We start from the raw sequence: 25,109 nt of genomic DNA on the forward strand, positions 1-25,109 counted from the left end.
GTTAAAAACTTCTTGGATGGATGACTGCACTTTTTTGAGTGGTCTCACAGAAATAAATAGGTCTGTGGTCTTTGCAGATATTACTGATGGTTTGGGCATGACCCAAGTTTTTTCTATCAATGAGGCAGTTTTTGTGTTTCCGTCAATGAACAATCAATTACCTTTTAAATCTATGTGAAATCATAATGTACCCATTACCAAATGTTTAACTCCCACATTTATGGCCGACCCATACAACCACATGACTGGATCTGTGGTTTGGTATTTGAAATGTCGCCATCTATTAAAGACACTGCAGTTAGGTAGAATACTTCTAATCTGAACCAAAGTACAAGCAGTTAAACTACAGCAAGATTCCTGCCAATATGTTTTAATGTTTAAGAGAATTTTTTTTTCATTCACCTCAGCTTGACTTGTGCTTTATGTTCTGTGGTAGACCTCAAGAGAACAAAGCCTATTGGACAATTCTGTGCCATTGTAATCTGTAGTACCGGTTCCAAAGCCGGTTCCTTGGTAGGTGTGGCATGGGCACACAGCCAAAGCAGGCAAGTGAACATTCAAACTAAAACATCTGAACAGGTAACAGGATCCTCTACAACTTTGGGGGTAATTTGGACACAGTGTGGCACACTTTCTTCGGTGCAATATCCTGCTCTGGTCCCCTCCTCCTTCCTTCTCCTCCCCGGAGAGACACATTGATCCGCTGTCTGGTGAGCCCTGTGTCTCCAGTATCAGGATAATTCCAGGAGGGATTGGTTTTCCCTTGTTACCTTGTAGTTGGGAGCTCGGTTCCTGCCCCTTCCTAATTCTCCCCGCCTTAACTTCCCAGTGGCACTGGGCATGACCAGCAGACAAGGGTCCCTTTGTCCCCCTGTTTGAGGCAGGAAATGGAGGAGATGGAGCTGGACGGTCTGAAGATGCTTCTCTTCCTCTATCTACAACATGCACCTGTAATATAATAACACACGTGATACGCCACTGTTTATGTTCATCGTGAATCCATGTGACATGTTTGATCCCTCAATCTCCCAGAGCCTCACTAGTGTGAATCATCTGTTTGATTAAAACGCTACAGCCAAATTATTGCATCTTTACAGCAGCATGCACATATGAGCACAAACACTGCAATCATACCCTCGAAAAAGCGTGTGATCTTCACCAAAATGAGAAATTTAGACTGCCTGTGACATCTGGACATCTCTTTTATCCGGCCCTCATATCCTCTTGCCCTGAAATAATGCAAGAGAGCTGCCGCTACAGAAGTTCTCAGCACACAGGCAATTCTTATTTTCCTTTCATTGTCCGCGCTGGACACAAACAAGCAAACAAGGCTTGAGAGCGCATCATTTCATTTCCATATAGATGAAAAGTGTGCAATGAAATAAGTAAGTGTCCATTTGTACAGAAGACACAATGGTGTTCATCTTGATGCTTCAGTACTGTTGGAAATGCTCCACGAATTACCTGAACAAAACACTAGATAGGATGATATTCACTGCATTGTAATTCTAAAAGGCTGCTAATAAATTTTGCCAGTGTCCGAGCACTTGAGACATAAAAGAGGTTAAAGCAATATGCGAACTGAGATGATAGTTTTTATTCACGCCAGATGTCATTATACCAACCCACAGTAGGGCCCATGTTCCACTTCCTTTTGGGTCATCTAATGTTGCAATGTTACAAGGACACCTGACATGATTCATATGCAGCCACTACACACTCCTGATTAAGAAAAATTTGAAACTAAATTTTACGCCTAGAAGAAACAAAGTCCTGCACCCTGAACAACCATATAGGTAGTTTGTCTCTATATGCTCTGAGTGACCTATCGGAGCAGTAGATAAGACACAGATAGACTTAAAGGTCCCTGCTGATAATGAAATCGTTTTTCTGATGTGAAACTTTTGATTATGTTTTGGCAAAAAAACAACCAGACTTGTATTAGTGGAAGATTGTAGTCTGGGTTAAAAACAAGTGCTATGTTAACTTGTAATATGGTTACAATAATAAACATGTGGTCAATGTCATTGAGTGATTCATGGTCAGAGTTAAAAGAAACAGCCTTCACTGTTGGTTAGAAACAGCAACATGAACTCTACGCAATTCAATGTCAACTATATCATTCAAAATTATAATTCAACCTATGCTCTTTCCCTAATCCTTACCAAGTAATTTCAGTTACTTTAGAGCTTTAAAGGATTTCATTTTTCATTTTTATACTTCTTCTTATCCTGATTCTACGCCCACACTGCTGCACAAAGCTGTTCACCTGTTTATTCAAAGCTCAGTGCAGCTCGAGTCAGTACCCAGAACCCTGAACTGGAGAATCAGTGTCATAGTCGTGATCAATAACATCAGATATGTTGATGAATCTACAAAGCCCTTTTTGACTGTATAACTAAAATGTATTAATACTGAACATGCTGCATGACGAAATTGCACCAAATTCGCCATTGAACTTGCTTAGGCCCCCTGCAACACAACCACTAAGTTTGAATTAGATAAAATGAACAATTATTGAAATTACGTACATATTTCTCGCATTATCGGAAGATGTCGTGCAGCGTGAAGCCGGAGAACACGGATGGTTGTAAATAAGCAAGGTGGAAAGCAATGCTACTAAATAAGCACTTAACTAAAAACCTTAAAATTTGGATGATATTTTCCCGAATGCCAAACTGAGTTATCGATGAAAGGACTCTGTAATCTGAAAAAAGTTTCGACCAGAGAACCCCACACCGAGCTCTGGAAGATGCAATGATCAAGGTTTGTATTTCTTTGATGTGGACAACCCCAGTTCTTTACCAAACCTCTCAGGACCAGTTCTCAGCCTTACACACATCTCTCATCTTATGATGAAAAAGCTTGTGCGATATCAGACAGCTAAACAATATTTCACTCCCAGGTTCCAGGTCCCATTTGAGGAGATCACATCGGGACATGAAAGCATTCTTTTTTCCTTACATCCAACCCTACTCATGTTTGCCTGAAGCGCCGATCCTCTGATGGTGGTAAATGAGTTAGAGACAGTCCAAGTCTTGGGTAAATGGAGTAGTGAGCTGTTAATGCTGTTCGAGTGGTTGTAACAAAGCACAAGAGGGACATCGAGTACAGAAATCGAAGAAACACCGCACTGTCTTAGACATGTTGGATGATTGGAGATAAGCACAGACAACACATTAACAAGCTGCTCAAAACCGAAGGAAACCAACATGTGCTACATCCATTACGACTGAATCCTGAACTTACTTCAGCTTTAGTATCCAACTGTTGATAACAGTTGTTAGCCAGTTGTCATGATTATTGTGGCAAAGTCTAATTAAGCATCCTGGGATAAATTATGTTAATGTAACCGTTGAATAACTTTTCTCTTCTCATAAGAGGTTAGTTGTTTTTAATCTCGCCCAATTAGCACATTAAACACAAAGTGCTACAGAACCAAGCAGCACTGGAGCAAATGAGCCCACCAATCTAATTGGGAATTAATGAATGCTTTAAAGTGCTAGCAGCCAGCGCAATTGTAATTCAAAACAAGAGAAAATTAATCACAATAATTTCTGGGAGAGAAAGTTAGCATTAACATAATTGAAGCAGAGAGGATAAAAAAGGCCACGGCATCGTTGGGGAGCACCGCTAATCAGCAATACTCCATGGAGGAAATTGTTTGTTATTCCACTTAATTATCCGTTGTACTTAATCACCTAAAAAACAACTGAAAACAATTTTTCACTCCAGTTTTTAGATCACGGAAGATTAACTGCCCAAGGGTGTTTGTTGATGGGTGGGACATTTTTCTGAAATAGCACGGAGAAGCGATGTAAGTTGAGATTTTTACTGCGACAAAACACTGTACAGTACGCTCAGTGTTAAAGCTTGAACTTTTCCCATTCGTTTCCCTCGGCTTTACTTCTTCAAGAGTTACGGCCTTTCACCGTTGTCTGGAACAAGAGACACGTTTTTACACCCCGAGCTCGTGAATAAACGGCTTGAAAAATTGCAATTCACTGGCAGCGATACAGTCTGCTGTATATCCTTTGTGTTTTACAGTCCCATTGCAGGTATGATAGTCCTGAACAAGCAGCAACATTTATCCTGGACATGGGCATGATTGTAATGATGCTGGGCGAGAATGTATCTGTTGCTTTCAGAGCATCTGTTGCCAATGCAGGCGCAATGGCATTAGCAGCAAAAAGCCATGGAACATTAACCGCTCCCAACAGAACTTCCAGATGGATTTTGTTCTAATGGCATCATTATACGCTAAATTAAAAGGCGGGTAAATGGAAGTGTAAAAATTTAAATGACTGAGAAAAAAAGTCTCTCAAGCTTGAGCTGTCTTTAGTGGAGGCCTCCGACAGAGAGGTTGGGAGCTGAGCCACGCAATGAGTGTTAATCATACGCATATATAAAATAGTAATGAAGGAATGAATAGTACAGTAGGGTGGCAGTACACATTATACTCTGTTATGTTTAACGCACCAGCTGAGACTGAAATGGCGGCTTTGCAGATGATGTGTTCAGCTTACATTTCACTTGTTAACCTGTTAGATATGCTCCAAGTGAGTTGTCAAGATAATGTAGGGATTTTTTATGTGATTATACTTATATGCATGTTTTCTTCATACTGGCTTCACATGCTCAGTTTTGTCTATATGTATGTTTAATCGTAGTATCAACATTTTCCCTCTTTACACTTCTGATGAGGGCAAAATCAGGAATTATTTCATATTTCTTTAAGACATAAAAATCTTGTTCTCCTACACGGTGCTTATGTTTTCAGTGGGAACGCAACTCTCTGTTATTAGTCTTGATAAACAAATAATTGTCAGACTCCAATAAAGGAAAGCCAAATAGACTTATCTGAGATTTTGGCGGAGTAGTAATGTGTAAAACTGATACTACAAATCATCCCTTCAAAATCACTTTTAAAAGCGACTTGTAAAACTATCAATGTCATCAAGATGATCCAACAATGTTAAATATGGTTATTTTAGCTTTAGAAGATCCCCAGGCCAAACAGAATATGAATCAAATGTCTCTGTCTCACTCACTGTGTCCTCACTCTGCAACAAAGCAGGGAAGCAGCAATGACAGCGGTGCAAAGTCTACAAAAACATGAATTCAACACGCAACTGAGAGCACAGACTTGGGGTCACCTGGGGTCCTAACCCTGACTGAGACCTGCTGACCTCTGTCTGGGCCACGGCAGACAATCATGGCCTTAACCTTTACCCTTTGACAAGCTGTTGTGTCCAAAACCCTCCACGAGCTCCGTGTGCAAGGTCTGGTGCTCTCCTGGATCGATAAATCCCGAGGAGCAAACTTTTGCAAAGTAAGATCGGTATCATCAACGTACAAGAGTCATCGGACGACACCGACCTTATTTTCTTATTTTGAGATTTTATTACACCTCCGATAAATATTATTTTTTAAATTCCAAAAAAGGCAAATAATCCCAGCTGGTAACACCTGATTCATCTGCTTTTCATGCTATCACTGCATTTCTTTGTTGCAAATTGCTCTCAGGAAAAGAGCTTCAACAAAAGTAATTGAGGCTATGTTTTACATGGCACAGCGTTCTGTATTGCTGTGAGCAGGGTCAGCAGCACTCACTGTTGTGAAGAGGGATGAAAGAGAAGGAGTTTGAGCTGCTACCTTCTGACCCGATAATTAAAAAGGAGAGATTCAACAAAATGCCATTATCAAAACAACTCTCCTAAACCCATTTAACATGACTTATTTCCCAAACACATAACAGCTAATGTAACTGAGCAACCCTCCTGGTAATGATTGCTGCTAATGTTCATATTGTCTACGTGCAGCATATTTGTTTTAATTGTGTGGGTCATTTTTCACTCTCTGCTCACCACTCTGACTGTCATCACTCGATATTTATGTTTCAAAATAGGCACATTTCAATTTTCCTGCTTTGTCTGGACTCTGCATCACAACACCACCACCACTGCCACCACCACCAACATTTATGTGAATTTAACTTTCATGAAAAAGATCATTTCTGAATGATTCTGCCTGTATATCTGCCTCCTGCTCCTCACCCGCCTTTTTGAGTGTCCCCCCCACCATGTTTGTCTGCCTTGACAAAAGCTTCATTAGAGAGTCGCCGCCATCTCGGTAATTGGGGCCCATTTATTTCAAAGGTACATTTAATAGTGTCTCTTATTTTTCGGCAGCGTGCAGGGGATTAAAGTAGATCACAATGCCCCCTTTTCTCATGGTTCTGTTTTCTTCATTTTAGAGGTGGTCAATTATTAAATTATTTTCACTTCTTCTTTCATCTGCAACATGTACGTGCCTCTTAGTTAATGGTGGCAGTGGGTGTCCATGTGCACGTGTGTGTGCACTGAATGCATGTGTGTGAGCATGCATACGCGTGTCTGAGTATGTGCATGTGATTTAATGCGTCTTGAAATATATAAACTCTAAATATGTTTTTTCTATGCAAGTGTATATGTGCTGTATTTGTGACACCATGCATTTTCTGTCTATCTTGTACATTTAACTCTTTCTGTGTGTGTGTGTGTGTGTGTGTGTGTGTGTGTGTGTGTGTGTGTGTGTGTGTGTGTGTGTGAAAGGGCATTTCCATATCTACCGTTAGCACTGTAGGAGAGGGGGGGGGGGGGGAGGGGTCACGCCAGATACCCCACAATCCTTCTATTACACAGCCCTAAAACATCAAAAGCTGTGTAAGCAACCAAGGTGGAGAGAGATTACTTTGTCTGTGATTTCTCTGCCTCGGACTCTCATGTCAGCTCTCCCCTTTATGTCAGTAATTGTGGGTGATTATTTTAACTGTGAAAAGGGTAGCAGGTAATAGAGGCTGATTAAATCCAATGGACAGCAGCCCAGACAACCCTTAAGACACAGCCGTGTGATAATAGTGAGAGCCGGCCTCACCTACACACCCTGTCCACTCACCTTATTTACCGTGACACGAGGCCAGATGCAATTTAATGCATTTATTGTGGTGTTGGTCCCTATATTGACAGCTGTAAACAGTTGTGGGTAAATTGAATCTTGCAGCCCGGCCATGTGTCTCTATTGTAAAGCTTATGTTACAGTGACAAAATGTACTCCAAAATGAAAAGAATGAATACACACACACACACACACACACACACACACACACACACACACACACACACACACACACACACACACATGATATACTATCATTTGGCAACCACAGACTGACACAACAGGGATTAGTGTCAGAGCTGAGATCTTTTCTTTCTAAAAAACCTAATATCAAAACTATTACTGCCAAGAAGCATGAACTCCTCATTTTTCATTCCTGAACGAGACACTGTGTAATCTCGACTCCAGGTATCCAGTTAAAAGGCCTGTTAGAACAAGTGAAATACGGTCATAATACAGTGCACATCCAAACAACGCGAATGAACAAGTCCTTCATCACAGTGACGTGCTAATTTGTTTATTCAGGTAACGTGTACATGAGAAATTAGAATTAGAGAAGGTAAAAATATTTGTAATTTTTCATATGACTACTTCAAATGAATGGCTTGAAGAGAATGGAGAGAATATGCAATGCTGAAAAAAAGTGATGTGTGACTATTTCAATGGGGATTTTTACAGATACCTATGTTACACGTGTATTTAAAAAGGTATAACATTATAAAGCCAGCTGCAGTTTATTTTCTTCTCCTTATCAACAAGGTGAGAGAACCCTCCCTGATACCGCCCCCCCCAAATTCCTTGCATGTGAACGTACTTGGCAATAAACACGATTCGGATTCTGGTTAATAAAGTCTGAATGGAACTGGAAGAGCAAAGTCTAGACGAAATCACAAAGCTTTGAATTAAGAGGCTTTCTAAAGGCGAGTTCCACAACCAAACGGCTTTTAGTTCAGCATGAATGTCATCATCTGAGAGTCCATATGACAATGACCTTCACAGTGAATGGGCAGTTGAAATGCTTAACTGTAAAACTAATGGTAACAGTCTTTTTAATCCCTCTCAATCTTGTCTGTGGCTGAAATGTATAATTTCACAAAATCACGAAGACAAAATAGAATTTCATCTTAGCTCTAACATTTTTATATTTTACATCTCGTGGCGTCATCTCTTGCAAAAGTTTTCCACTGGTTATAACAGAAGAAATCCACTCGTATTGCCTAAAGTCACTTCCCGGAATGTGGGCGACTTTTTATTTAGAAAAACTCTCCAGAAATTAAATCACCATCTACTGAGTTTGGAGTGAATTCTAAATGTGATCTTTATTGATGAATGGAGCTGGTTGAGCAGGCCACAAGCACAAAGAAGTCGGCTCGTTGGTGGTGGTGTCAAGGCTGATATAAATCACGTCTCCTCCATGTTATTAACTTTTGGAGCTAAAGGGAGGTTAGGAGTGAGGCTGCTACAGGAACATCCCCTACAGAGACCCTTGGTGGATGGGGGACTTTACACCCAAGTAAACAACTCTCCCTGCCCAGAGGGCAGCACCAACAATAACCCATCCATTACAGAGAGTCGAGAAAGAAAGAGGGTGGGAAACACGGAAAGGAAAGGAACAACAAACATTTATTTACCGTCACTGTTGTCACTTTTTCAGTCATTTTTTTTTCATGATTTACGATTGGCTCGGAAAAGCTTGAGGTGAATTGATTGAGTCAGGTGAATTTAAGAAAGAGGAACTGGTCGTGGTATGGAAGCAGCTCAGAAGTTGCTTTTTGAAAGAACTGGAATAAACATTAGCATAATAGATTCAACTTTGAATACATTACATGAAAATATGAGGAAATTGTCAAAGAAACAAAGAACTAAATAAAAATGCATGTAAATATCACAGGTATTTCCTCAACAGTAAAGATTACATCAAAAACACCAACTTAACATTAATATCAATGCTTTTACAAGAACCTCTAACCACACCTATCATTACAGAGGGGAAAATCTCAGAAACAAAACCCCAAACGAATTCTTCAATCAAACACAAGTCTGCCCATTCATGACAGAGAAGCACCTGTCATGTCCCTGGCTCTTGTGGGTTATAAATTATGTCTGGGCTCCTGTGGGTTGTGCGATAATGGCAGTGTGATTATTTTAACTACAGCAGTCCACCGACCACCTCACCTGGGAAGAATAAACTCACATTCCAGAAATGTCTGCAGATGGGCCACAACTTCTCTGAATAGCTTGAAAACCAGTGTGATATTACATGACACAGAATATTCACCGCTCTTTAAAACCATTTATTCTCTGGCAAGAACGAGAAGAAGGTGGTAAAATTCTATAAAACCACAAACACACATACATTCATTAATTTACATAACATTTAACTTTAGTAGTTTCTTTATTTAATGAAAAGACCCGTTGGTAATGTCTGTGGCAAGTGTGAATGAACAGATACAGTCATATTGTGTCTGCAGGTACAGAGTGTGCCTGGGATGGAAAGTATAAGGTGTAAGTATAAGGTAACATCTTCCAGCGCCCTATGAGCTCACCTGCATAAAGTGACCTGACACAGGATGTGTTTTCTTTGCCTTCAAAATGCTAAAGTAACATTTATTCCTTGCTGATTTGAAAAGGACCTATGATTCAGAGTCGGAGGTGTTTAGCTATGCTATTGGAATGACTCAACGTACAGTAATGTCAATCCACCACTTTGGTTGAAACTAAAATGTGGAAATAACTAGTGGATGAAATCTTACGGCGATGTTCATGATTCCCAGATGATGAATCCTATACCGACGGCTTCTTAGTTGATTGTTGGACGGATGGTAGCATGCAAGGCCAGGACAAACTGCAGTAATCTTCCTCTATCGCCACCATCAGGCCAAAGTTTCAAGTTGTACAATATTTTGGTTTGTGAAGAAAACAAGTGCGACTTTCCTCTCAGCCTCAGCTGTACTTAGTTTTCATTGCTAATTAACAAATGTTTGCATGGTAACATGCTAAACCAAGTTGATAAACATAGTACACATTAAACCTGCTTAGCATTAGCATCCTAGCATTGTCCCTGTGAATGACAATTAGCATTTAGCTCAAACCACAGCATTGGTTGCATCTACAACTGGGGTAATATTGTTATTACTACAACTTTATAACATTTAGTGATCCAAACAAGGTCATAATACGTGTATGATAAAAGTTAAACTGACTTTTTTGGATTACTTTTATTTATTTATTTTATTTTTGTGGACTGTAGACAATTGACCAATGTGCCAAAGTTGCAGTGAGAATTGGAAAAGTAAAGGTAGAATGGCACCGGTGGAGAGGAGGAATGAAAAAAAGAGGTACAGCAAGTGATTATTGAGAAGACAAAGACCCCGCTGTCTCGGGCCTGACAGCACCCTCTACATCAGGTGCCCCCCATCCCTCCCTCCACCCATCCCCGACCTCGCCATCCAATTCCATCCAGGCGAGGGAATTTCCTCCTCCTCCCCACCACCCACCCACCCATCATCCATTTATCCCTCCATTCATCTCTCTTTTCACCAACAAATGGAAATAATAACACACAACAACACAACAACCAACAGTTCGTTGTCCCTCCCCTCCGCAGCCTCGCATCCAAATCTCAGCTCCTCAGCATGACGGGTCTTTTGATCAGACCTCTCAAGTCGGTCCCGATGGGGGAAAGAGATACGTCTGAATCACGCAAAGAATGTAACTGGCAGGTTCTGGTGTGGTCTAGCCATCCTGTCTGCCAGCGCATTCCGCACAGTGCAGGCCAACAGTCGAGACGCCTGCGTTAACGCAAGTATTCGGTGTCACAGACAAAGCTGGTTTTGCATTACATTAGATTATTCAGACACTTTGAGACAACCGGCCAACTCACAATAGAATTACAGATGAAGCGCTTGCTTATAGAGGTTTACATTCTTAAGATAAGCAAGGACAGGAGTTGTTGACTGTGGGCCTAAACATTGTCTGGGTCGCTTCCAAGGGACATGAACTACATGGCTGACTTCTCTTACCTGTGGATTTCCCCATGCCTTCAATCACACCTAGGCCTGTTGTTACTGAACAAGGTGTTTGTGACGCATGACTCACCTGAGAGTTTTTTTTTTACTCTGAAACATCAAGTGTAACAATGTGTAAAAGGTGAAAGCAGAAAATCTTTCGGTAGCGATAGTTAACTAATGACACAGGCGTTCTTCAGAGAGAAACATCTGCTTCTTCATCACTAAGCATGAGTCTAGATGGGGACAGATTTTTGCACACTACAAAGTCAGATTTCTTCAGTTGGGTCTGTTAAGACAGTTTGTGCAGACAGACAGATTTGGTCATTCAGTGACACAGCTTTTAGGGAACATCCATCGTTCTTGTTGTAAGGCATTTCCCACCAATGAGTTGTGCCTGGTACAGTCATGTGTTGGATTTTTTGACGATGTAGTTTCTTGTTTTTAACTACTGTGTTAAACTACTACTTAAAAGATAAGAATGGTGATAATCTATATATTTGTTATTGTCAACCAAACCCAAAACATTCATAAGAAAAGAAAATCCCTTAAAAAGCTTGGTAGTATCATTACATCCACCGAGGAGGGTATGTTTTCACCTCTGTCTGTTTTCCCAGGGAATCATTCATGAAGCTTGATGAAGAAAATCACATTGAGGGAACTGATCTATGAGTGTGTGAAATTTGGTGCAGCTTGGGACTGTAGAGCCTTTGTGGAGGTATGTGTTCTACTGACCCTTACTCAAACAGGAGAAAATACTGTGTTTGTTATCTGCAGATTTGGTGAACTTGTGAGTATGTGCAGCAGCAGGATGGTGTTTAACGTGTCAACAACTTGGATGTAGATGAGTGTTGGTGTTTCACATTTAGAAAAAAATGGTATTGCCAAAATCATCCTTAAATAATTATCTTAGCAATTAAGTGTTATAGAGATTACTCCAGTGAATTAAAACCCAGCCACAGGCAATAAAGAGGTTAAATAAGAAAAAAAAGGTATATTGGGATTTCTTTCCCTGCCAGGAGATCGGGAACCTCAGGGCGCAGACATCGGACACACTTTTTGACCCGCTGAGCTATGCGCCCTGCAGCGTGCAACACAAAGGGAACAACACAGGTGATTCTACACATGCTCCTGCCCTGCTTTTTCAACACTTGTGACATCAACCTTTGGCTCTCTGACAACCCAGTCCAGGTTTCAATTTACACAGCGACAGAGAGCATGCAAGAACATTTCTTTAAAGAGTCACTCTTCCAAAGACTTTCTATTTACGTCACGAACTGTCGCTGTTGCAGTCGTGCAATGTGAAGGCCTTCGTATGACAGAGAGATGTTTTACAATTCAAGGGGATTTTCAAAGGCGGTGTCACTTTCTTCTTCTCTGAATTTAGTTTCAATTGTACCAATGAACAAAACAATGGTCTCTAGAGATGTGGTGATAAGAGGTCGGGACCTGAAACTGAACCCGCGTGCTTAGAGTTACAGGTGTAGTAATCTCTCACATTCACATTTCTTCATCCACCACACCCTAACAAATTCATCTTTAATGGCTTCAGTGTCTTTTAATAGCTCTTTTCCTATAAGCGTGTAATGAGAGTGTCACATTCAAAGTATGGGTGAGTCAAAGAAAGAAAGAAAGAAAGAAAGAAAGAAAGAAAGAAAGAAAGAAAGAAAGAAATGCACAGATTGAGAGAGCAATATCACAGACAGTTGCTCAACTGACAACTTAACTGGCATTGAGTAATGACACATACTTTGTATGTGCCGGGGATGTGTCATCACCTGCATGTTTGCCATTCAATCCGCACAGACTTTTCCTTGTTAATTTACACAATAGCTGAACATGAGCATGCATGGGGCCGCAGTTTTACCCGGAGCCAACAGTGCTGAGTTACAAGTGAACCCAGGATAGAAAGGTAAAGCCACACCACGAGGGTCTGGGAGTTCAAGGAAGGAAACATGTTCATGTGTGCATGCGTGTAAACTCTGTGTCATTATAATTTCTCAGTTGTGTTGTGCGACATCAAAGTGCACAATCGGTGCAGCACGAGAGAAATTATCAGGTAATGTTACAGAAAAGGCAGAGACGTCACATCGCAGTGACCAGAAATGTGCATCACTTATCCCCTGAACTTTATCATTATAATGTCATCCTGTGTGATATATAACCACATTATCCTGCATGATATGGACCCTGAGTCTCCTTCCAGCCTTTTGTCAGATTTTGGGAAAGACACCGTCTTAATTTAATCCTGTTTTGGGAATTCCCAGAGTGTTTACGGCTATCATTACCGTCTGGGCTGCTTTGTGTGATGAGCTACCTGATGCAACCAGACAAACAGTATGCCTGCACTGACAGCATTAAGCAAACTGAATGAGACACACACGCATGGGTGGGCTTTACATGAACTCGCAAACAAATTCAACTACACACACACACACTCACACACACTCACACACACCTGCTCCTCAAAGCATGAAACGCACCGAAAACCCTTCACACAAACATCTGTTTTCAGCTGAAGTCCCCATTAGATGTGTAATGTACTGTTTGGTGACACGCACCCTTTGGCTTAATCACCAGATTTGCAAAGTTATGACCTCAATCACCGTTTCCAACTTTAAAATAGCTCTGCCTTCAGCCCGACTTGGCTAACAGGAAACCATTAAAGCACCAGCAATTACCATTCCCATCCATCCACACAGTCCCTATTTTATTTTAATCTGTTTAAGTGCATTTTCTACGCAAGGTTAAAATATGAATCCCCGCCGCCCCCTCCTCTCCTCGACGGAGAAGGGTTTTTCTGGCTTACTTGAGAGCACAATTTACGACTGATTTAATTTAGCCTCCGCAAACATTTCTAATGACATTAGGCCCAGTGCATATACTGACTGCCTCTCCCTCTTATTCCATTAACTCCTAAATCAGGTTTAAAGACCATACTGATGCTGGATGCTATTATGGGTGATTATCAAAACAACAGACAATGGGGCAAAGTGTTTACTAACTGGTTTAGCCATAATTTTGTGTAACTAGGACAGATGGGAACATTACAAATTACAAATCAATCTGTTCAATAATGAAGGACCTCACAGTGTGCTCGGTCGGTCACGTCTATTGTTACATGAGGCAACACAACATATACAGTTTGTACCGACGCATTATAACCCCGAATTTCTAATGATGAAAAACAGATCCTGCTTTGACTTTGTGCAGATAGGAACAAAAATAGCGTTGTCCGTAGTGTCATCAAACTGATCCCAAAACAAGCTAAACGCAGGACCTCTCTCAGCTGTTATTCATTCATGAATAAACCGTGAAGTGCCCTCTTCTCTCAGATCACGCCCATTCAGCTTGTTTGACAAGGATTAATGACGGCCGTCCATCTGCATACATGCTTACAGCTGTCTCCCGGCCTCATCCAGGTAATGATTGTGTTATTAACCCTGAACCCTTTTTCAAATTGTTATTAACTGCTGCGGGAGAGAATGGGACTCAAACTGTCTCCGCTCACCTGTCACCAGAGCGCCGCTGAGGACGCTCTGATCCTGCTTCACTATCAGTCACTGTCAAAGACACAGCTATAGCACACACTAACCACAAAATCATGATGGAGCCGTTTTACTGAACCAAAAATATTCACTCAAGAAAAAACATTAATTATCAAAATACTTGTAAGTGATGCTATGACTTGTTTTGGACAGTGTTACTTGTCCACAACAAAACTTAGTATTGTTCTGTATAAAAGAGATCAATAATTCTCTATTTTGTGTACAACTAGACTATAAAGATGGATACTTGGCATTTTACAAAAGCATAGATGAACTAAACCTTTACAACAAGAACATGGATCTTTGCTTTTTTTCTCTAGTTCACAAGCTAAAATGTCCTCATAGTTTTCAAATCCTTATATGTGAAAAGCTAAATCTGGAAAATGTCTGGACCCAATTTTTTGGGCATTTGAAAACTTCTTAATCAACAAATCACATCTTGTTTAAAAACACTTCTTGGCCAGTAACCTCTCAAGTTGGTTGCATAATCTGCACGTTCATCATCTTCCTCTTATTTCTCTTACATGTAATTGTTAAATCTTTGAGTTCTGGTCATTAACATTGACTTGGCTGGGCTGACCCCTGAGGCTGCCCCCCTGCAGTGGAAAAGGTGTTATGCTGTTTAAGTTTAATGTATGTATCGGTGGGTTTTAAACTCCCAGTGGACATGATATAACATGCTAATCTGATATGGGTTAACTATGACACAACAGGCAACAATATAGTGTGACAGCTGGAGATAGTAAGATTTTACAGTAAAGCAATTGATCAAAACGTTTAGAAAAGTAGAAAAGTTTAGAATATTGAACAAGATGCCAGTATTGTTGATATTCAGCACCTTATCAATGTAACTGTCATGTGTTACCAGCCCTAAATGTGTCCCTCTCCTTTCTTTTCTATTTGTACCCCTGTACAGGAAAAAAGTATGATAACATATACTTCTATTTCCCTGATTCACTGTACCAGCTGCCTGTAAATACCTTTCAAATGCAGTGTTTGTGTCCCTGTTTCCTGAAACACTACCTCATTCCAATACGTTTGTGCACCAGACACCAGTAAAAAGGTAAATATGACTGTGCATCTGAGTGTATTTACTGTAAGATATCAGATAGAGACAAGAACAGACACCACCTGACAAAATATTGTGTGGCTGTGTGGCTGTGTGTGTGTGTGGATCTGAAGGGTTAGGGGTGAGATGCATAGCCGCAGGTTCGACAGGACCTCGTGGCCTCTCCCAGTGATAGATATGCTAATGCCCTCCATTCACTCCACTTCACTCCCTTTTCCCCCAATTAAAGCAAACGCCAGTGAAACTGTAATTAAGCTGTGTCCAGGCAAAAGACTGCCTGCTGCTTTTAATGAAGCCCCATTGATTCTCCCTTTATTTGCTGTTGGTCTCCCTATAACATCCGCAGACCTGAAATAAATGGAAGTTAAAAGTGCAGCTCTTCCCGTCCAGGTTGTACATTGTACTGGACTGTTTAATTAAAAAAACGATTGCTGTAAGCACATACAGCATTAGGGATAGTATCGTGTGTGTGTGTGTGTGTGTGTGTGTGTGTGTGTGTGTGTGTGTGTGTGTGTGTGTGTGTGTGTGTGTAAGTCAGCATTGCTCATGCGGCTGCAAATCACAACCCAGCTGCTCCGTGGACTAATGAGCAGATCTACCGTCTCCCTCTCTCAAGTCTGAAAGGGTGCGAGCTATACAAGTTTCCAGACAAAAGCAACGCAGACTCTCTTATTTGTGAAACAGAGATGACCTCGCGTAATCAATATAGTACAATTTAAAAAAATGCCCAAACCAATTAGCCAGATTGAGCTATTGCTAGAGGCAAAATTGGCCTGATTGGAAGTCCAATATGAGCACAATTAAAGAGAAAAGGTTTGGTCAGGCGGAAGGATGGAGTCAAACTGTCAATTGACTGGACAGCTGGAGATACTCTGTAGCCATTGCAGAGCCGAACATACAGCATATTGAGGAATGAATGTTTTGCTGCTGTTGATTGCAATGTTGATGATATAAAACAGTTTAAGCTGCAAAACTACTAGAAGCTTAATCCTCTTGTAGTTAAGTACATTAAGTACATCTTTAGCATTATTTCATATCATTGCCACTTTTCAATATGTAGTTAGCGTCAGGTATCTTGCTTTAGGATATTGTCTGGATTAATAAAATAAAACAAGTATAAAATCTTCAAGCAATATTATTTTACTTACTGGTTTCCAACTTCACATTCTTGCAGAGTTGGCAACGATGCGTGACCTGCACATGTGCAATCCAGCCTTCCTGACAGCCAATCAACTTCTTTGATTTTGTTATAGCCTTCACAACTTAAAACCATTGAATTTAATTGTACTTTAACTTAAATGATTATGAGATGGCCTTTTCTGAACCACCCGTACATTTTGATGGGTAGTATTCTGTGACCTTAACTAAGCAGATATTATTCTAACAATGACAACGGTCCTCTAACATTAACAAAGTAGTTAGTACTTCTAAACTAGCCAAGGTTGTTATTGTGCCTAAACATGACTTTAACACAAACTGTGTAAGATCAGAAAACTCTTTTCAGATGCTTATTAAGGATGAAATATATACATGTGTCGTTACAAACATGTGTATTTTATCTAAAGAACTTTATGAAGACGATCCAAAATAAGTGACCCGATCTATCACGGCCAAGCTCATAACCTCAGAGAGACTGGCTGAAACCTTTAAAAGTACAGCTGCAAGCAAAGTACTTTAAAATCCAAATACCACTCTTAACTTCTTCATGTGTTTCTCTGCTTGGGGAGAAGTAAAGAAGTGGAGGACACATGCAGAGAGTGCTTTCACTATTCCTTTTCAATTTTCTTTTATTATACAGTCAACTGGCACGTTAACGAGGCCAATATTGAAAACACATTTCTCAATACACCAGCCTGTGTAAAGCATTGTAAAGGGTATCACATCAGAATTGAAGGCACATTAGTTTAAATGCAGTGCAGACGCTTCTTGCTCGTGCCTCCTATGTCTGAAACGTGCACTGAAAGTACCCCCACAGACGAATATCACCCTCTAATGGATTAATAGGAAGATTTGATAAAAAGCTATTATGAGTAATCCAACAACAAAGACAGAGGGAAAAAACTGATTGGTGCACCAAGCTTAATGGTTTTCCACCTTGGGGAGAGAGTAATTTAAACACATACATTGTGCTCTTATCGAGTACATTTTGTCTCGCTCGCCACAGAAAATGGTTCCAGCCTTTTTTTTTCTTTCTTTATCTCGAAAACAAAGCCGCACAAAGGAACAGAAACATTTTAAAACCCTGCATCATATCTACAGAAGACACCATCGAAAAAGGCCTCATTCAGCCCCTTGTCTCCACCTCTCATTCTACTATGTCCGTACATTTTCATTCAGCATTTTCAAACTAAAACAATCTCTGTCCACACAAGTGTTTTGGCTCTGTATCAGTTTTAATGATATGTCTATATTAACACGGCTGAAAAGCCATATCACATAATCACTCACGTACACTGGGCATGCGTGCGCTGCAGTAAACTGGGAGCATTTGGTTATTAGCTGCAGAAAGAGCGAGGCAACAAACGAGAAGCAGCAATGGTCAAAAGTAAGAGCAGGGATTTCTTTTCTGGGACCGACGACAAGGTGGAACTGTTTCTGTAGGTAAAGGCGGCCATGGCGGCAGGGAATAGCGATGTTACTTTCTAGCTGATTCTATTGCCAGTTGTTTTCTTGTCGTTTTTGTCATAAAATGCAGCCCGAGAGTCTTGAGACTTAAACGGGGCCAGCAGCGTTTCCTAACTTCTCAGTTATAGTGGCTCTAAAACTCAATCTGTACCAGGGGTGATGCATTTTCAAGTGAAAACGTCGTAGTGTGGATGTAGCCTGAGAAACCAGCCTTGTGGTACTTTAATTAAAAGTAATGTACATGCCTCTTTCTTTACAGCACTCAACTAATCTGGTCAATATGAAGAATGTCACAGATAAGTAACATTAACAAGCATAACACAAATACAAACCTCTGGAGACGGATGTGAAATGCATCTTCAATAACAAGAGGCTGATAATGCACTTCTCCTTCTCCCCCCTCCACCCCCTCTGCTGTGTTTCCTCCTTCCCCTCTTTTCATCCCCCCTAACACATCTTCCGATAAATTAACTGCTTTTTAGTTTGCAGCTCCGGTCCCCATTAATCCATACGGGGAGAAGTGTAGTCAAGTTACACTAAAGAGAAGAGAACTGGTACATTTTAGCGATGCAATTAGGGCCCATTAGTCTTGGCTTTAATTAGAAGGCTGGACTGTGATATTTCAAGTGCTGGTTTGTGCTGGTGTTGTGTTTCCCTGCAGCGTCGCTCGTCTCCGTCCTGCAGTCGGAGCCTGTCTGGCGCGTGTACCGTTTTCTGGTCTTTTAGTGCCATTTCTATTCTGAGCCTGCTTTATGCCGCTAAATTCTGACTTTTCAGCTGGGATTCATCTTTGAAAAGCAGCAAGATAACATGTCTGATGAAGGGAGAAGACAGGGAAAACCTAAGGGGAAAAAATGATTAAACATAAGGGGGCATTAGAGGAAATAAGACGTGTTAATGCACCAAAATGGAAAACAAACAGAAATTGCAGGAGAGGAGAGGAGAAAAAAAACGAGGGCGAGAGACGAGTGAGTTAAAACCCGAAGCCTCAAAGTCAAATTGATCTGCTTGAGGTGCCACATTTAATTGTTAGCCAACAGACAGACATGACATCTTAGCTGCGCTGCTCTCTCCTCGGCCACATTAGCCGACCGCACCGCTTCATGTTCACAGAGTGGAGGCAGACTGTCTGGAGGAGGAGCAACTCTCACCATCCCTCCATCCTCCTTCCTGACTCATCAGCGCTCCTCTGACTCCTCAGCCCACAACAGCAAAGGTCACTCACTGCAGAACAGATTCACTGGGCAGCGTCGACATCTCTCTCTCTCTCTCTCTAATTCGGCACGCTGTCAAATTCATGTATAAAGATGTAAAAATCTTTTACTGTGGCAAAGAGAGAAATGCATATAGCTACTCCTCCACCGTGTAGCGTCTAAATTAAAACATCGACCAGGGTTTTTCCTCTCTGGCCTTTACCTCCCACCACTCCACTTGTTCACTTTGCCGGGAACAGTTTATTAAAAACAACTGAGCTCATTACCGCCAATTAAGGCATGATTCATCTGTCTAGATAAACAAGCGGTGGCATGGCATTAATGTGATAAGTAGTCTGTTTAGACTGCAACGTGCACACACACACACACACACACACACACACACACACACACACACACACACACACACACACACACACACACACACACACACACACAAATTAAAACAGATAGTTTGAACTCAAAAGGGGCCGCATGGTATATTTAGTATCGAAGCTCAGTTTGGTCGTAATAAAACCTTGTTTTAAGCAAAAAGGCATATGGGCTGATATAGTTTAAGAGCAAAGCATAAGCAACATATAAAGCATCATTGTCCCATAATGCCAGCTATCACTCTCTTACTCTTCTTGTAATTACCTTCAATATGTTTTTTTCAAACCTGATTATCATTATGCATGAGCTCAAATGTACAAATGTCAAATGCCCTTAACATCAAATAGTAAACGCAGCAACCATAGCAACCACAGAAAACTTAATATTCATTTATTACAACACATTTTTGTACTTGTGGTAAGTGTAGCTGCTGTATTTTACTAAAGAGGTATCCTTGAATATAGTTAATTCACCAATTAATATTAATTATGTTAATTAATATTAATTAACTGCAGTTAGCCTACTTCTTTGTTATTAATTAACCGCGACATTAATCTCTTTAAACTGTACTTATTCAGTCCTAGTTATTATCGGCGGGGTTACATTAGGTTTATGTTGTTAGTGGTCGATAATAAGAAAAATGTACAATTCATGTAACATACAGAACTCCAGTGTCAGGCCCATTACACTGAGACGACTCAGCGTGAAAATCAAATACAGATTCATTCACCAGTTTTGCATGTTCTTACATTTTTTGGGGAAGCTGTTAACGCACCATAAAGTGCTAAGCTGTCCTCACAAAGCTGTATTGTATACGACGTCTCATTCACACTGCAGAACCTGTTCCGTCTGCTCGAGGATCCAACTGTAACTCAAGTTATTAGATCCTGCACTCAGACAAGAAATCTGTAACCTTTCTGGATTACAACATACCCTTGACACTTCCCTATCGCCCCATCAAAAGCTAACTACTTTCCGATAGTGGTTTTATCTTTCCTCTGAATATGTTGTACAATCTAATCAGACTTGCACTGGTGGCCCAGCAGCCTCCAGCTACAGACTGTCAGCCGGTTCATGGGCCTGTCGCAGCCTTCATGCTGACAGGCCGAGACGAGCCCCAAGGGGGATGAGGAAACCCAAACAACAAGAATCTATGGTGTCTTGGTGTCTGTGTGTGTGTGTATGAGAGTGTGTGTGTGTGTGTCTTTTTGATGAGGAAAAAAAACAGGCTTATCACGATGACAGAGAAACTACTGAGGTACATCGGAACATTGTTGATAAGTTGTTGCTGTCAGTTATGAATATGTTCTCACCATCAGTGTCCACTGACAGCAACACAGGAAATGCCTCCGTCTCATTAGCCGGCGAAGTGCAAAAACAAAAAATACGTCAGAGTCGGGAACATGACTGGATCCATTTTTTCAGCCGGGGATTCTTTGGCAGCTCGGAGCGAGGCCGAGACCAGAGCTCCTTCATGTCTCTGTCTGTTTACAGGGCAAGCAAATCAAAGATGTGTCTCATTTCAGAGGCTGTAAAAGTGCGCCTGGGGAAGGATCAGGTGTCTCTCATACATCCAATCCTCCCCGAGCAGCCTCTACTTACAGGCTACTAATCCATGTATCCTCCAAATGAACAGCGCAAACAAGCAGTATAATTAAGTGTCCTCAGGAATAAAGTGCGCTATCTATCCACGTAACCTTAAAAACGTCTTTCCCAGTCATCACAACTGGGATGGTCTGACACTACTTGTCAGGAGAGGGTTGTCTTAATAAGATCTTGACACTGATTTTGATTTCTCAATCAACAACATTGAATATTACTAAGTTATAATAGATTAAAGCTTTTTGCGGGTTTACTAGCTATGACATTTTAAACTTTCTAAGTTCTACGTTTATCACATGCAGCTCTATTAGTGTTTCCAACGCATCATAGTGATGGGCTTTTCCCCCTCATGCTATAGGAAAAGAGGAAAATCAATTGAGGTTTTCAGTTGAGTTTTCCCTTGCAATATTTTGTTTCTTGTGGCGTATTTGTTTCCTGAGTGGTCACAAGTAAAGCCCATCTAATCGAAACATCAATTTATTATCTGAAAGTGCTTGTTCCAAAGAGAAAAAAAAAAAAAAAGGCGCCATATTTATTTATTTTTTTACTGGAAATTTCACAGCCTCACATCCGCTGCGGCATTCCTCCAACAAGGAGCGTGAAATGAAATATGACTTAATGTTTGCGATGCACTTTCAGTCATCAAAGTTCGAGGGGATTTCATCTCCGCGGCGGTAAGTGAAGGAGCCGTTAGCTTGTCTCTAGCTGAGTGATTTAAAGTCACGGAACGGACGTGTTGGCTGACTGAAGGAGACAGAAGCAGTCCGGGCCTGTCGTCTGGGGGGTGGGGGGGTGGGTGGGGGAGTACGTCTATTGACATTCATCCCTCCTGCTTTGCATTTCCAGCCCTCCACCCGAAGATGCCAGGTTGTGAACAGCAGCATGGACAGGACCCATTACGACCCAACAAGCCTCCATTTACAAATATTTTTTTGTAAATACTATATCATGTTCTTAACACAGCAGCTCCCCAGGGCCGTGCAAAGAGCCCAGTGAGAGTATGGGTGGATGTCAGACTTGGGGCCTGTATCGAACCGCAAGCATCTGGAGGCTGGAGGTGTATGTCCCATGTTCATGAGGACACAAACCCTCCATGGGTAATGTCCTGGGGGATCCATCTGCCTTCTGCTGCTTTATGAGATTAAGAGACACGGCCAATGTCTCCTCTCCACCTAACACACTGAGAGACACACACACACACACACACACCTACAACCACATGAACACAAGCATATACACACGCACCACTCGTGGCCGCACTCTCTCTCCATCCTGTCCTCCCCCCTCTCAGTACATATATGGACACACATGGTGTCACACACACACACACATATACAGATACACACAGACACATGCACGCTGCTGCACACTGCCCCCCTCCTGATTAGCTCATAATGGACGACTGATGTCCCCGGGACCCTCAGGACCTCCCTGGGGAGCTCTCCAACTCTGACCCCCATCTCCACCCTGCACTCCACCTTCTTAAAACACACTAAATAATCTTTCATTTGACAGGGACTTGAATGAAATTCAGCTTAGAGCTGCATCATTTGCCCTGGACAATAGAATATTGATAAATGAATCATTGTCATGTTAGATTCTTTTTTTCCCAAAGTCAAGAAGCTAGGAGATGCAGGTTGTAACAGATCATGTGATTATTTTAACAGTTATTATAGCATTTTGTTCTATTATTAGTTTGTTGCTGCTTCCTTTTGCATTCATTGACAATGGCATTGGCTAAGTTCGGTACATTTCAAGCTGTTAATGTGATATTGTCATGCATGATGGCATAGGTTTGTAAGTCTACAACACAAGTGTTCATGTGTGACTGGTCCTCTGCAACCATGGAGACAATATCTGGCATATTCATCAGAGCGGGCGATTAATAACCTCACTCTAAAATAAAAGAAAAACAAGGATCCTACACAGGTGCCTATTAAATCAGCGAGCATGGCTGGATGGCAGCTTTTCGATGCAACATTTACATGTAATTACTGCATCTTCTTATATAATTAAGTGCATTCAGTTAACAAGCATCTTGCTAACAGGCCACATTGCTTTTCCAAACGAGTGGCGGCTAGCCCAGAACGCTGAGTGAGTGAGTAATTAGAGCTCAACATGCCGGTGTTAATGGAAGTGATCTAAAAAAAAAAATCATCGCCAGAGAGAGAGAGCGAGAGGGAGGGAAGGAGACAGAGAAGGAAACTTCAGAATTTAGGATATTGACTGAGAGGGGCTGTATGAAATCTATGAGTGGGTGTAGTTATTGAATATTTGGTTTTATTTTGGCACCAGTGAAATTAATATCACTCGACGTGAAGCTGCGTTTTTGCAATTAAGTTGTTGTACGCTGAACCGACCTGCAGCGGCTGAGCAAACACGCTGCACCTTCACACTTAACATCACAAATTGCAACACAAACAAATAGACTTTATAAAGTCTATTTGATGTCTGTAGCTAAAATCACTGACAGTCCTGAAAATAAAAAGAATAGAATAAGGATCTAAAACATCATTACTCACCTCAGTGATCTTTAACGGGACAGTTGACAATATCCGATTAAAACAACTTAGATATATAAGCTCTAATTATTAATAGACATATTGTGTCTTATTAAACAAGACCACAATCTTTCCTTAACTTTATTTGACATGTAAGTTAAGCACAAGTCCTTATTGTGATAATATAAATCATATTCTGGCATTAAAAGATATTATCTGTTGAAAATGGGTTGTGAATTTTTATAAAAGGAGCTGCAGGGAGAATTGCAACTAGTCATATTTATTTGTATAAAGATTGATGAAAACAACATATAAAGTGTTTTTAATATCATTAGACATTTACACACTCTCATAATTTAAAACTTGCATATTTGCATACTTTACCCCCAAAAAATCCTTTAAAGAATTTAAACAACTTTATTAGTAATAAAAACCAAAAACAATGCTGTGCTGTAACTGTGTCAATGACCTGTGTGCAAAAAAGCCATATTTTACATGACCTGTTATGGTGATACCGCCATTCAAAGCCATTCAGAGTGACAAGTGTGTGTGTTTTACTGATGTTAGCGCCTGCACAGTGACACCGAGGTCCGCCCTCAGTTCAACCAAACACTTCTCTTTGATACCATACAGCACAGCCATGAGCTCATCCAGCCCGGGGATATGGGGCGACAAGAGAGTGAACTTTGTCACACTCTGCTCTGCAATATCACTTACGTATATGTCTGGGAGTGTAACGCATAGACATATTTGATCCCGGGTGTATTTCTAATCAAAAAACAAACTATACAGGCACAAATTAAGATGGGATTTGGGCTGTGGATGCATGATAAAGCTCTATTTTGCCTATAGTCTAGAATTAAGTGGTAGTTAAGACTAAGAATGTCATTTTAGAGGATTTCTGCAGGTTTCAACAAGTTCAATTTAAGAAGTTTTAAGATCTTTTTAAGACCATTATGAATGAAATTCAAGACCTACGTCAAATACGACAAATATGGAGGAATATCAGAGTCCTAGAATTACTTCTACTTACCCATAATCGAAGATGAAGAAGCAGAGTAGAGAATAACCCTGGAAACCTGACTTTATCTTGCAAACAGGCAAAGACAGTAGGTATCAATGGTCTTTCCAAGCCAAGTGATATTAGTTATCAGTTATTTATTCCATGTTGGTCTTGTTTGTATTTTTTTTAACAGTGTGCTAATAAAATATCTCACAATACATCACATGGAGTC

At 40.8% G+C, this 25,109-nt stretch overlaps 1 long non-coding RNA gene across 3 annotated transcripts in view; it reads right to left on the reverse strand.

The window, feature by feature from the left end:
* Nucleotides 1–25,109, reverse strand: part of LOC117775748 — an 82,260-nt gene that overhangs the window by 18,369 nt on the left and 38,782 nt on the right. For 2 of the 3 annotated variants that reach the window (XR_004616316.1, XR_004616318.1), the window contains one exon: nt 204–948. The exons of the other annotated variant lie outside the window; for it this stretch is intronic. This is a non-coding gene — a long non-coding RNA (uncharacterized LOC117775748). Of the gene's footprint in view, nt 1–203; nt 949–25,109 lie in introns of those variants that run through there. 3 annotated transcript variants of the gene reach the window in all.

This window comes from Hippoglossus hippoglossus, chromosome 15, assembly GCF_009819705.1.
Source record: "Hippoglossus hippoglossus isolate fHipHip1 chromosome 15, fHipHip1.pri, whole genome shotgun sequence".
In the NCBI taxonomy this organism is placed as follows: Eukaryota; Metazoa; Chordata; class Actinopteri; order Pleuronectiformes; family Pleuronectidae; genus Hippoglossus; species Hippoglossus hippoglossus.